This window comes from Rousettus aegyptiacus, unplaced genomic scaffold, assembly GCF_014176215.1.
Source record: "Rousettus aegyptiacus isolate mRouAeg1 unplaced genomic scaffold, mRouAeg1.p scaffold_m13_p_17, whole genome shotgun sequence".
NCBI lineage: Eukaryota > Metazoa > Chordata > Mammalia > Chiroptera > Pteropodidae > Rousettus > Rousettus aegyptiacus.
The window spans coordinates 34,274,531-34,290,715 of NW_023416292.1; the positions used below are offsets into that span (position 1 = coordinate 34,274,531).

General features: G+C 35.6%; 1 protein-coding gene across 1 annotated transcript in view; it reads left to right on the forward strand.

The window, feature by feature from the left end:
* DRAM2 (DNA damage regulated autophagy modulator 2) overlaps window positions 1-16,185 on the forward strand; it is a 38,523-nt gene that overhangs the window by 21,679 nt on the left and 659 nt on the right. The window lies entirely within an intron of this gene.

The window sequence follows — 16,185 nt, forward strand, 5'->3', positions numbered from 1 at the left end:
GAGCATTTTAAAACAAGTATATAATACTATCTACCATAGCATGAAACAATCTTATCCCTAGGAACAACTCTAATGACATATGTGTTAGCCCCATAAACTGAAAGCTAACAAAGTGCCGTTGAGAATTTTAAAATACCTATATGCAGTTATATGCTGCTTAACCATGCTTTGATCAACAATAGACTACATATATGATGGTCCCATAAGATTATAATGGAGCTGAAAATTTTTTATCACCTAGCGATGTGACACAGCCATCATAATGTTGTAGCACAAGGCATTATACAAATACCATTGTATTATAATTGTTAACAGTATTCAGCACAGTAACATGTGCAGGTTTGTGGCCAGGTAGCTGTAAGGGAACAGAATTTGTTACCCCAAAATATGTATGTTTGACATAATATTTTAAGCCACTTAATTTTAAGAAATGGCAGACATGGAAGAAACTTTGTAAAACAAGAAGTTACCCTATGTAAAAGACATACATTTTTAAGGGAAATCTCCATTTGTAAGAGTCTCTCTTGCTATATCAGGAAGAAGGGGATGGCCTTATTTCTACAAACTTAAAAATGTAGAAGACAAGGATTTAAATCTGAATAACAATCTTACTCTTGTTTACTGTACTTTTACTGTAACCTCCTGTAACTGACTCCTCTCAACCCTAACACCTTCTTTTGTAATCAGCTGAGGATTAAGTAAGGTGGTGGCTTCAGTCATTTTGGCATGTGACTCAGTTTTTCTGGGTCTTTCCCATGCATACAGAAAGTACACATGTTATTAAATTTTTGGTTTTTTCCTGTTAGTTTTTATTACTGGGATGTCTCAGCCAAGAACCCAGAAGATTAGAGAGAAAATTATTTTTCTGCCCCCACAAAGCAAAAGGCTATACCATGTAGCCTAGGCGTATAGAAGGCTATACCATCTAGGTTTGTGTAAGTGCACTCTATGACATTTGCATAATGATAAAATTGCCTAATGATGCATTTCTCGTAACGTATCCTCATTTAGTAGCACGTGACTGTAAATGGAAAGGTGTGTCACATTCATATATTGGACAACTCCATATTGTTAAGATGCCCAACCTCTACTTGATGATCTATAGATTCAGTGTGTCCCCTAACAAAATTCCCAGCAAGATATTTTGAAGAAATTGACAAGTTATAAAATTTGTAAATTCACAGCATCTAAAATAGCCAAGGCAATCTTGAAAAAAAAAAAAAAATGAAAGACATAAACACTACCAGATTTCAAGATATGTCATAATGTTACAATAAACAAGATAGTGTATTATCGACATGAGAATAGACAAACCAATGGAACATAATAAGAGTCCTAAAATAGACCACACAATACATAGTCAACCAAAGAGTCAAAACAATTCAATGAGAAAAAGTAGTCTTCAACTAATACGTTTACACCAGAACATTCAAATGGAAAACAGTGAACCTCAACATTTACCTCAGTCTTATACAGACATTTTGAGGTACATCATAGACCTACAAGAAAAAGCCCAAACCATAAAGCTCCTCGATGAAAAGCTAGGAGGATATCTTTGTGACATCAAGGAAGGCAAAGTTTTCTTAGGAACATTAAAGACAATAACAGAGGACTTTTTCAAAAGTTAAGATTTTTGTTTACCAAAAGATACCCTTAATCTGAATAGGCAAATCAGACCAGATAAACGTAATATGTGAATTTTATGAAGAACTTGTATACAGACTATATAAAGAGCACCAACAAATCAAAAAGAACCATATGGTTTTTTAAATGAGTAAAGGACTTGAACAGATATTTCACAAAAGATATACGAATGGACAAATTGCACATGAAAAGATGCACAACATCAGAGTAATAGTAATAAATGCCTCAAAGAGACACTACTGCATAGCCACTAGTATGGCTATTGTGTGATAACACCAAATGTAGATAAGTATATGAGAAACTGGACCTCTTGTGTTGCTGGTGAACCAGTTTAGAGAATGGTTTGGTGGTTTCATCTCAAGTTAAACATATATCTACTCAATGGTCCTCCAAAATCCATTCATAGGAATTTACCTAAGAGAAATAAAAATATGTCCACGAAAAGACTGTAACAAGAATCTTCTCAGCAATTATATTCATAATAGTCCAAGGGTGGCCATAACCCTAATGAAGCTCAATAAAAATGGATAAACAAGTTGAGGTGTATTTATATAACTGCTTACTGCTTGGCAGTGAAAAGAAGTAAGCTAAAGATGTGCACAACAACATGGATGAATAACAAAAGGATTGTATTAAGCAGGAGAAACCACACTGATGCAAATATATAATGTCTGATTAATTTGAAGGATAAGACCGGGCAAAACTAGTGATAGAAGTCAGAAAGTGATTGTTTTATGGGAAAGACTGACTGGAAAAGGGGCATGAGTGATTGTTATGGGCTGAGTTGTCTCCCCCACCCCCAGACTCACGTTGAGGTCCTAATTCCCATTACTTTGGAATGTGACTGTACTTGGAGATAGTGTCTTTAAATAGATAATTTGTTAAAATAAGGTCACTGGGTTGCACCCTAATTCGATATGACTGGTATCTTTATAAGAATAGGAAATTGGGACAAAGACATATACAGAGGGAAGACCATATGAAAGCATGGAGGAAGATGTCCATCTACAGGCCAAAGAGAGGCCTCAGAAGAAACCAACCCTATAAACACCATGACACCAGACTTCTAGTGTCTGAGATTGTGAAAACAAATTTGTTTACGCTACCAAGCCTGTAGTACTTTGTTATGGCAGCCCTAGCAAACTAATACAAGGATTTTACTGGGGATGCAAACATTCTCCATCCTGAAATAGATGTGTGTGACATGGATATACTATTACCAGCTGATCATACTGAACACTTAATATCTATACTTGAACTTCTGGTCAAGATGACAGAGTGGGGAGATCCTAATCTCACCTCTCCCCATGAGCACACCACAAAACTACAGTTAAACATAGAGCAACTATGTTTGAGAACAAACTGAAGACTAGTGGAAGACATTCTCTACAACTGAGGATATAAAGAAAAAGCTGAGTTGAGACAAGTGGGAGGGGCAGAGATACAGTCTAGTCTGGCTGCACACCCAGACCAAAAAAAAAAAGAAAGAAAGGTTAAGGAATTAATCACCAACAAGCCAGCATTACGAGTAATGTTAAAGGGTCTTCTGTAAAAAGAGAAAGGGTAAAAAAAGAAAAGAAAAATAACAAATATGAATAATAAAATGACAGTAACAATGTACCTATTGGTAATCACTTTAAATGTAAATGGATTAAACGTTCTAATCAAAAGAAATAGCGTAACCAAATGGATAAGAAAACAAGACCTGCTGTCTCCAAGAGTCCCACTTTGGATCAAATGACACTCAGACTGAAAGTAAAGTGGTGGAAAAAGATACTTCACGCAAATGGAAATGAAAAAAAAAAAAAGCCAGAGTGGCAATACTTATATCAGATAAAATAGACTTTAAAACAAAGGCTATAATAAGAGATAAAAAAGGAAATGCATAATAATAAAGGGATCGATAAATCAAGATAATACAACTTTAGTAAACATGTATACGCACTCCACATAGGAGCACCTACATACATAAAGCAGTTATTGACCAACATTAAAGGAGTGATCAATAGTAATACACTCATAGCAGGAGACTAACACTCCATTGACACCAATGGACAGATCTTCCAGGCAAAGAATCAACAAGGAAACAATGGGCCTAAAAGATAGACTAGAACAGAAGGACTTAATAGGTATTTTCAGAGCATTTTACCCCAAAGCAGCAAAATATACATTCTTCTCAAGCGCGCATGGAACATTTTCAAGGATAGACCACATGTTAGGACACAAGTCAATAAATTTAAGAAGATTGAAATCATAATTGTCTTCTCTGATTGCAATGGTATGAAACTAGAAATCAACTACAAGAAAAAAACTGGAAAATACACAAACACATGGAGGCTAAATAACATGCTACTGAACAATGAATGGGTTATTAATGAGATCAAGGAAGAAATAAAAGATACTAGAGACAAATGAAAATGAAAACACAACAACTCAAAATTTATGGGACACGGCAAAAGCAGTCCTAAGAGGGAACTCAAGAAACAAGTAAAAGTTCAAATAATCTAACCTTACAAGTAAAAGAACTAGAAAAAGAACATCAAACAAAGCCCAAAGTGGATAGAAGGAAGGAAATAATAAAGATCAGAATGGAAATAAATGAAATAGAGTCTAGAAAAACAATATGAAAGATTAATGAAACCAAGAGCTGGTACTTTGAAAGGATAAACAAACTTGACAGACCCTTAGCCAGACTCATCAAGGAAAAAAGAGGACTCAAATAAATAAACTTAGAAATAAAAGAGGAGAAATAATCATGGACTCCACAGAAATACAATGGATCATAAGAAAATACTATGAGCAATTATACACCAGTAAATTGGACAATATAGAAGAAATGAACGCATTCCTAGAAACACAATCTCCCAAGACTGAGTCAAGAAGAAACAAAATCTGAACCGACCGATTACCACCAATGAAATAGAATCAGTAATCAAAAACTTGCCAAAAAAAAACACAAGTCCTGGACCAGATGATTTCATATTTGAATTTTACCAAACATTCAAAGAAGAATTATCACCTGTTCTTCTCAAACTATTCTAAAAAATTCAAGAAGAGGGAAGGCTCCCTAACTCCTTTTATTAGGCCACCATTACCTTGATTCCAAAACAAGGCAAAGACATTACAAAAACAAAATATAGGCCAATATCTCTTATGAACATTAATGCAAAAATCCTCAACAAAATATTAGCAAACCGAATTCAGCAATACATTAAAAATATCATATACCATGATTAAGTTGGATTTATTCCTGGGATGCAAGGTTGGTTCAATATCTGCAAATCAATTAATGTGCTACACACACCACGTTAACGAATCAAAAGATAAAAACCATATGATCATATCAATAAATTTCGGAAAAAGTTTTCAACAAAATCCATCATCCATTTATGATAAAAGCTCTCAACAAAGTGGGAATAGAGGGAACATACCTCAACATGATAAAGGCCATATGTGACAAAACCTACAATTAACATCATACTTAAGAGGGGAAAGCTAAAATCATTTTCCTTAAGATCAAGAACAAGATAAGACTGCCCACTTTCATCACTCTTCAACATTGTATTGGAAGTCTTAGCCACAGCAATCAGACAAGAAAGAGATATAAAAGGCATCTGAATTGGAAAGGAAGAAGTAAAACTCATTATTTGCTGATGACATGATGTTGTATAGAGAGAACCATAAAGATGCCACCAAGAAACTGTTAGAACCAATCAATGAATTCAGTAAATTAGCAGGTTACAAAATAAATATTCAGAAGTGAGTGGCATTTTTATACACCAATGATGAACTTTCAGAAAGAGAAATTAGGAAAATCCCATTTATAATTGCATTGAGAACTATAAAGTACTGGGAATAAAATTAACAAAGAAGATGGAAGACCTGTTCTCAGAAAATTCATTGAAAAAAAATTGAAGAAGATACAAAGAAATGGAAGCATATACCCTGTTCATGGGTAGGAAGAATCAACATTGTTAAAATGGCCATACTACCCAAAGCAATCTATAGGTTCAATGCAAATTGTATCAAAATACCAATAGCATTTTTCAGAGAGCTAGAACAAGTAAACCTAAAATTTAGATGGAGCCATAAAAACCTCTGAATAGCCATGGCAATCTTGAGAAAGAAGAACACAAGTTAGAGGTATCACACTGCTTGATATCAAACTATACTACAAGGCTATAGTAATCAAAACAGCATGGTACTAAAATAAAAACAGATATCGATCAGTGGAACAGAATAGAGAGCCCAGAAATAAATCCATGCCTATACGCTCAATATATGACAGAGGAGGTAAGAATATACAATGGAGTAAAGACAGTCTTTTCAATAAATAGTGTTGGGAAAATTGGACAGATACATGGAAAAAAAAGAAGTTGGACCATCTTCTTACACTGTATGCAAGAATAGACTCGAAATAGATTAAAGATTTAAATGTAAGATCCGAAACCACAAAACTTTTAGAAGAAACCATAGGCAGTAAACTCTGTGATATTATTAACAAGAATTTCTTTTCAGATATATCTCCTCGGGCAAGGGAAACAAAAGAAAAAATAAATGGGACTACATCAAACTAAAAAGTTTTTGTACAGCAACAGAAACCATCAACAAAACAGAAAGACAACCAACTATTTGAGAGAAGATATTCTCTAATAATACATCTGATAAGGGGTTAATATTCAAAATTTATAAAGAACTTATACAACTCAACAACAACAAAACAATCCAATTAAAAAATGGGCAGAAGACCTGAACAGATACTTCTCCAAAGAGGAAATACAGATGGCTAACAGACATATGAAAAGATGCTCTAGGTTGCTAATCATCAGAGAAATGCAAATTAAAACCACAATGAGATATCACCTCACACATGTCAGAGTGGCTATCAATACATCAAAAAACAGCAAGTGTTGGCGAGGATGCAAGAAAAGGGAACTCTTATGCATTGTTGGTGGTATTGCAAATTGATACAGCCGCTATGGAAAACAGTATGGAGGTTCCTCAGAAAATTAAATAGATATACCTTTTGACCCACCAATTGCACTTCTGGGTATTTATCCAAAGAAAACCAAAACAACAATTCATAAAGATCTATGCACTCTAATATTCATGGCAGCAAAATTTACAATAGCCGAAATATGAAATAACTGACGATTTGATAAAGAAATTATGGTTCGTATATACAAAGGAATTCTACTCAGCCATTAAAAAAAAAATGAAATCTTATCATTTGCAACATGGATAGCCCTAGAGGTTATTATGCTGAGTGAAATAAGACAAAGATAAATACCATATGATTTCACTTATATGTGGTATCTAAGGAACAAAAAGAACAATCTAATCAAAAACAGACTCACAAATATAGTGGACAATTTGGTGACGGACAGAGGGGAGGGTTTGAGAGGCTGAGAGAATGGAGTGAAGGGTTAAAGAAGTACAAATTAGTAGTTGACAGCATGACAGTGGGAATGCAGTTCGCATTAATATGATAGCTAAGTGGAGGGCCAGGGGAGGGAGGGAGCAAATGGGAAGATCATTTTATGAACATTATAGATGGCTAACCAATGTACTGTATACTTGAAACTAATTTAAATAAATACATTTATTTTTCAAAAAAAGCCCCAGAAATCTATCCCACCAGCAAAACAACTACTGAGATGACAAGAACTGACAAATAAACTATTTTGGACCTCTGAAATCTAATAGAAATCTTGCAGTAAATAGTGGAGTGCCTGTTAAAGAAAGTGGCTAGTAAATACCAGTAAATTTCTATCATAGGCATGGTAGTATCATCCTCCATCCCCAGTCCTGCAGCAGCCAGCCATACGGATAGTGGTTTATATCCTGGTGTAGCTTGTCGGTTCAAGGGGGACAATAAGGACTTTGTCCTCCAAAAATCAAGGTTCTATATTTTGATCTGAGTGGCAGTTCAATGAAGGTACAGCACAGTAGATGGTCATTTAAAATTCAGTCAGAAGTGATTTCCACATGGCATCTGTCTAAAAAATTTTTCAAGATAGAACAGTTTTCTTTTATTTTCCCCTTGGGTCCAGGCTTTTAAGGAAATCTATGTCAGATCACCGGCTGATAATGTATGTAGTGAACAAAGACATCAGTGATCACACATGACAAGGAATACAGTATTTGTAAATACAGTTTGAAAAAGCCACTAAAGAATCAATGACGTTGGTCCTTATTAACCAACAATAGTACTCTCCGGGCAAGGGACGAATCTGATTTCCAGAGCTGCCACATTACTATATTTAATATATCCATTTACCATGATGTGACTCTTTGTTCTACATTTCCATATATTGTTTCTTCATTTCTCTGTTGTTGACTTCTTTTGTGTTAGACATTTTCTCATCTACCAGTTTAATTCCTATATACTTTTGAGTCATTTTTTAGTTATTTTCTTAGTGATCACACTAGGGATTATAATTAACATTTTAACTTAAATCATTTTAGTTCTTATTAGTACTAACTTAATTTCAATTGTATTTTGCTCCAATATAGCTATATTATCTTTTCATGCATTTGTGCTACTATTTTCATATATATTACATCTTTATAAAGCCATTTATTTTAAGCCCATCAACACAATTTTATAATTATTGCTTTATGCAGTTATCTTTGGAATCACATAGGAGAAGGAAAGAGTTATAAACCAAATATATTTATACTGTATTTTGTATTTACCTATATAGTTACCTTTAGCAGTGCTCTTTATTTATTTAATATTTATTATACGTCTGACCTGCTAGGGACAAATTATCAGCTTTTCTTTGTCTGGGAAGAACATCTGAATTTTACCTTCATTTTTAAAAGATGGTTTTTATGGACATAGAATTCTTGGTTGATACTCTTTCTATCAGCACTTTGGATATGTTATTTTATTGCCTTATTTAATAATTTTTTTTTCCAGCACTTTGGATATGTTGTTTTACTGCCTGCTTTGAATATATTATATTATTGCCTGCTGGCCTTCACAGTATGTGATGAGAAGTCAGCAGTTAATCTAAATGAAGATCCCTCATATAATGAGTCATTTTTTCCCTACTGAATATATGAAGCAAAAATCGACAGAACTAAAAAGACAAAAGGACAAATACAAACTCATAATTTGAAATGAGCACATCTTTGGTAATGAATAGAACAATCACATAAAATATTGATAACGATTTAGAACATTCAATTACATTATTATCCTTCTCATCTTAAACATTTGTGGAAGACTATGCCCAACCACTTCAGAATATACATCCTTATCACATATACAAGGAGACTGGCCATTTATTAAGCCTTTAAGCAATTCTAAGTACATTTCAAAGAGCTGAAATCATACAGAACATTCGCTTTGACAAAAGTGAAATTAAACTAGAAATCAATGACAAAAGACAACTTTTTGAAGTCCAAATATTTGGAAATTAAGCAACATGCTTCAAATGAGGAATTGTTCAAAGAAGAGCTCATAGTGGAAAGTGGAAAAAATATATTTTTGGAAAATATTTAAAGTTGAGTAATATAAACGTTTACAGCTTAAGGGATACATCTTAAGCAGGGCTTAGAGGGAAATATAAAGCTTTAAACACATCTGTTATAAAAAGAATTTTAAAATCTATACTTCTGCCTTAAGAAAAATAGAAAGCAAATTAAAACAAAAGAAGATAGAAGAAAGAAAACAATAAAGAGCAGAAATCAGTGAACAGACACATAACAGAGAAAATAAGCAGTTGAAGTTTCTTTGTAGAGAAGTTTACTAAAAATCATAACTGCCTAGCAAGACTAATTAAAGGACAAAAGAGAGAAAAACTAATTTTTCAATATCTTAAATTTTAAAAAATGTCATCTCTAACAGGAGTTATTTGCTCTTGAGGTTCATAATTTTTAAAGCCAGGTTGGCTCTCAAACCTACCTAATGTGAGCCTCATTGTTTTACACCTGAGCTAATACTTGAGAAGCCAGAGAAACTAGCTCCTACCTGGCTTTGTGGAATGCTGCAAGGACTACTGTATGCTTTACTCCCATGGAAGAGGTGTACTCGCAGCTGTGGTTTCTGTCCTATATCATTTTGAATAGACCCCTGACAAAGAAGGGTAACCTCTGCTGTATGTTTGGAAGACACACTAATAACTTAATGAGGCCGAGGGTCATAGGGAAAAAAATATATATCCAATAGGTGTGGGAATGAGTAAACCACGGCTAGGCCGGAAACAACATTCCAACAAAGTCAGCCAGTGACTATTCATATAGTATAACCCTCTACTAGAGTATGACACATGTCCTCTGCTGTCATCTAGTGACAACTGATAAGAACGCAAAGATTTCTTAAATGTCTTAGTGCAAACTAAGTGACTATTTTTAAAAATTTAAGCCAAGAGATTTTGTGACTTTGGGTGGTGAGCACACAAAGCAATATACAGATGACGTATTATAGAATTGTCCACTTGAAACCTATATAATTTTATTAACCAATATCACCCTCAATAAATTTAATAATAATAAAAGAGACAGTGGACAAAACCGTATTTTTGAGAGACTGTGATAAGACCGCTTTCAGCCTGGATAAAACACCTAATTTACTAATAATATATGAAAGAAACGCTCTTACTCAAAGAATGAAAAATGACTGCACCACGTTTGGTTTATTAAATGTTCTGATGTGTTGTTACTTGATTTAAACTTACATTCGATATCTAGAATATAAAATCTGTGAGCACTATGAAAACTAATTGGCTAAAGAAAAGTCCAATTTGTTAAGGGCTAGATGGAATATTGACTAATAAGTACTATTGAAGGATAAAAATTCTGGTGGTTATAAAATGTATTGATATGTTATTTATGTTAAAGGTGTTAATGAAAGATTATGGGTGGTAGGATGTGGATAAAAGCTTAAATTTTTTACTTTTCTGCATAAGAATTTTACCTTCAATTAGCTTCCTAGCTCTGGAAATAAGGTAAAGATGATATGTATCGACTATGCTATTAAGCAAATTTTACTATGATTAAAATGAACCCTGGTTTGTAAATTGAGTCTGAACTTGGAGACCTATAAAAACCTCATGAGAAACCATATTTTGAGGATTTCTTTAGTGTGGGATTCTTATAACTGGGCAAATTTCTTGTGGGAATCCTGAAAGGTATACTTATGGAGTCATGTCAAGCTTCTGAGGAGCATGAGACTTTTAAACCAGAAAAGCTTCCACATTTCACCCAATGTTAATCTCATTTCTTTGAAACTGAGCACTTACTTGGAAGGTCACAGAAAAGTAGCTCCTAGATGGCTGTGTAAACCACCACAGGGACTGCAAGGTTTACTTCTACAGAAGAGGAACATAGGGCAAGCTGTGTATCATAGCCTCTGAGGAGACCTAAGAATGGCCTGCGATAGTTCTGTAAGACTGAATGCTTAGTTCAACCTAAGAAATACCTCGTTAGGTGACATGAGGAAGATGGTGTATATGGAGATCCCAATGCTTAACTCCTTCATAAAAAGAACACATAAAGAATGACAGAGCAGCAAAAAACAGCTCTCTGAAAGCTCTGGACTGCAAAAAGGAAGCAGTGGAAACCCTATGAAGCACAGAATCTGAGGATGACTGCATAGACAAGCATAGGAAGCATTTTACCTGCCTTGCCCCATCCACTGGTCCAAAGCAGTTTGGCACCAAGAGGAATCCCCTTGGAGGGATTTCACTCCATGCTGAAAAGGGAAACAGGAGGAATCTAGAACTCTTCATCACCACCAGGGAACATCTGTAGACTTTGCTACCAAGGATCCCTAGAGGCCCCTGGACACAGCTGATGTAGCTCCCCAGAATCCCTGTTATTGAATTTTCTCCCCAAGGCCGAGCTTTTGGCTATGCTGAGATATATTCCCTGGTGTCCTAGTCACTGTTGCATCCCACTTTCCAAGATTGGGTTCCCACTGCACCTTACCATCTATGGAACCAGAGCTGCTGCACTGTTCCCTACCCCTTGGATCCTCAGTCAGGGCTTTGACCCACTATCCCTAATGCTTCACTGCCTCTGCTCTGTTGACCACACTTTTGCTGTTCTGCGCTCTGTTTCTTGAGGACTGAGTGATGATTGTAAACTGCTGTCACTAGAACTGCACTGCCATGGCACCCTGTTTCCTAGGCCCAGGCCACTACTGTACCCTGTCATCCCTGGACCCATGCCACTACTACACCCTCCACCCCAGAGCCTACATCACCACAGCAAGTCCCAGATACCTAGACTTCAGTTCTCTGGATAGTTTGCAATGCCTGCACCTCATACACCCATGCCACCAAAACAGCACATGTGCCTGGGCCCCAGGCCCCAGGCACCACAGTACTTATTATGCATGCTCCTGATCACAGCACCCCAGCTTGGCTGCTGCTCAGAATGCCATTGCTCCAGACCTGGTGCCAGAAATCACCTTCTTGGCTAGAATTTTCTCCTACAGACAAAAAGAACAGGAGGACCTTAGAAGCCTTTGCCACTAAGGCCAACATTTCTCAATGCCACTGCCACTAAAAACACCTACAGCCTTGGCCACTGAGGATTCCCATAGTCTTCACTGATATTGACTACAGGTGATCAAGCTTCATGAACAGTATGCCACTATGCCCTCCACAGAACTGTAAACTGCACCCCACCAAATGGTACTTTCACAACTAATTGCAGATGAGAGTTTTTCCTCACTGAAGCCAATCCAAAAAGAAGGGGTGATTGCTTTCTCGAATGTACAGACATCAATACAAACCCACAAGAAACACAAAAAAGTAAGGAACCATGACACAGCCAAAGGAACAAAATAATTATCCAGTAACTGATACAAAAGAAATGGAGATCTACCAGTTATCTGTAAAAGAATTAAACATACTTGAAGAAGGACATGGATATTTCAAGTAAACAGAAATAAACAGCTTAATGAACTCAGGAAATAATACTCAACAAAAAGAGAAGTTGAACAAAAATATAGAAGTCATTGAAAAGAACCATACAAAAATGCTGGAGTTGAAGACTACAATGAAAACAATTTTTAAAAATGCAATACAAAGCTTCAGCATCATAATCAATTGGAAGAAAGAATCTGTGAACTTGATTACAAATGTCTTTAAAGTATCCATTCAGAGTAGAAAAAAAAAACAACAATGAAAAATGGTGAAGAAAGCCTACAGAATTATGGGACATGATCATGAGAGCAAATTACTTATTATAGGAGTCCTAAGGAAAAAAAGACAAAAGAGAAGGAGGAAGAAAGCTTATTTAAAGAAATAATAGCTGAAAACTTCCCAAATTTGGGAGAGATATTGACATCCAGGTACACAAATCTTGAAGGTCCCTAAACAGACTCCACTCAAAGAAATCTTCACCAAAACACAGTATATCTAACTCAAAAATCAAACATAAAATGAGACCTTTGAAAGCAAAGAAGGAAAAAAGGTGTCATTATACAAGGGAACCCGCCATACAACTATGATCAGATTTCCCAGCAGAAACCTTGCAGGCTAGGAGAAAGTGGGATGATATAGTCATAGTTGGGGAAAAATGCCCAACAAGGATATTTTACCTGATTTGTCCTTCAGAAATAAGAGAGCTAACGACTTTCCTAAACAAACAAAGGGTGAGGGAGTTCATCACCATTAGACAAATGATGCCCAAAGGTAGCAGAAGGAAGGAAATAATAAAGATTAGAGCAGAAATAAATGAAATAGAGTATGAAAAAAATGAAAAGATCAACAAAACAAAGAGTTGGGTTTTCATCTTTTTTTATTTTATTTTTCAATTAGAGTTGAAACTCGATATTATTTTATATTAGTTTCAGGTGTACAATCTACTAATTAGACATATACCTTACAAAGTGGAATTGTGGGTTTTTTCTTTTAAGATATACAAAATTGACAAACCTTTAGCTAGCTAAGTGAGAAAAGAAAAGATGACTCAAATAAAAAAAAATAAGCAAAAAAGGGGGACATTACCATTAATATCAGAGAAATACAAAGGATCATGAGATTACTATGAACAATTATGCTAACAAATTAGATGACCTAGAAGAAATAGGTAATTTCCTAGAAAATACAATTCATCAAGACTGAATCATGAAAAATTAGAAAATCTGAGCACACCAGTAATGAGTCAGATTGAAGCAATAATCAAAAACCTCCCAATAAGAAAAAACATAATGAGATGACTTTATTGGTAAATTCTACCAAACATTTAAAGAACAATTAATACCAATACTTCTCAAACTCTTCTAAAAATTGAAGTGGAGGGAGCATGCCCAAACTCTTACAAAGCCAGCATTACCTCAATACCAAAGATAGACGAGGATACAAGAAAATTAGAGGCCAGTGTACCTGGTGGACATTGATGCCAATCCTCAACATAATGCTAGCCAACCAAATTTGAGAGTCCATTAAAAGGATTTTATACCGTGATAAAATGGAACTTATCCCTGGGATGCAAGATGGTTTGATATATGTAAATCAATCGATGTGATCATATATTTTTACCCTCCATTCTTAATGTAATCAGTAGATGCAGCAAAAGCATTTGACAAAATTCATCATCTTTTTATTATGAAAGCTCTCAAATTATGGATAGATTGAATGTACCTAAACATAATAAAGGCCATATATGACAAACCCACAGCTAGTGTCAAATTCAACTGCAAAAAGCTAAAAATTTTTCCTCTAAGATTAAGACCAAGACAAGGATACTCATTCTCACCACTATATTCAACACGGTACTGGAAATCCTAGCCAGAGCAATTACGTGGGGGGAAAAAAGTATTCGGGTCAAAAGGAAAGAAGTAAAACTGTGCCTATTTGCAAATGACATGATCTTACATATGGCAAACCCTAAAGACTCCAAGGAACTGGTAGAACTAATCATATAGAAGATAAAATGGCAGAAGTTAGCTTCCTCCTTTTAAGTAACTACTTTAAATGTGAATGTATTAAACTCTAATCAAAAGACAGATTGGCAGAATAAAGTTTTTAGAAAATGATGCAAGTGTTTGCTGTTTACAAGAGACTGACTTTAGATCCAATGACACAAATAGGTTGAAAGTGAAAGGATAAAAATATTTAGTTCATGCAAATAGCAACCAAGAGTGTGGGTGTCTTTAATATCAGACAAAATGAACTTTAAATTAAAAAATATTCCAAGAGACAAAGACACTATGTATTAATAAAAGGATCAATACAGCAAGAAGATATGAAATTTATAAACTTTTCTGTACTTTTGACAGACCTCCAATATATATGAAGCAAAAATTAACAGAATTGAAGGAAAAAATAGATAATTCTACAATAATAACCAGATACTCCACTTTCAATTAATGGGTAGATCAACTACACAGAAAATAAGTCAGGAAATAAGATTTGAAGAACATCATAAATGAACTAGACCTAACATATTCACCCAAGATCAGCAGAATACATATTTTTATAAAGCGAACGTGCGACATTCTCCAGATAGACCATTTGCCGGGCCATGGAAGCATCTTTACTTAAGTGGAAATGGAACCTCTAGTCATTAATCCTGATAAACAGGGCCTTTCCTAGTAGCAGAAGAATGTGGCTTCCCCCATGCTCAGCCTCCTGCACATGGTCCTGGAGATGGCAATGATGACTCCATTGCTTCCTCTTATGGTGATGTGGGTAACCCCTCGGGACCAACTGTCTGATATGGAATGGAAGTGAGTGTAGTTCACTGATGGAAGCACCACCACTGTACGTGATGCCGCCTGCTGGAGAACCACAGCCTGTCACATGCTCTTAAATACCTCTCTGACTAAGGACAACGTCTGTGGATCTGCCTAGCTTGCAGAGTTGAAAGTGGTGCATTTGACACCACAGGATTCTCTTTGCTAGGCAGTTTCCCCATGTCCGGATCTTAATTGATTCATGGGAGGTTGCAAATGGCCTATGTTTAGTCAGGCCAATGGCAGAAAAATGATTTCTGAATTAATACAAGGCCAACTCCTCTGAGGATTCCACATTTGGAAAGAGTTGGAAACATTGCCCATTCCCATTTTTGTCAAACATGACACATACATGATATGATACTTTAGAGGCACATTTGAACGACACAGCAAACCAGTTATCTAAGATTAACACATTCACTAGCTACCTCAGCTGCCTCCTTGGACCCTTCTTGTTTTCATACCTGCTGGCAATTTCAGCACATAGAACTTCTGGGCATTGGGCCATGTGCGTTCTCGTCAAATGGGACCATAAACAGTACACTCCTCTGACATTTTCTGTGGCCACGACAATGGGTGGCAACTGTGACTTATGTTCCAAAACTAAACACTGACATGTTCCACAGTGGAGATCTTTTCCATGGGGTAACTGTCTTTTCTCCCAATGGCACATTGTTTATATTGGTCTCTTTCCAACCACAAGTGCCAACAAGTATGCCCTTACTATAATTGACTAGCATTCCCCATTTGGCATGTCACAAAGGAGACCACTGTCACTAACCTCACAAAGATCATTTTAGATCCTTTAGTGTTCTGGATATCATTGATTCTGACCAAGGGGC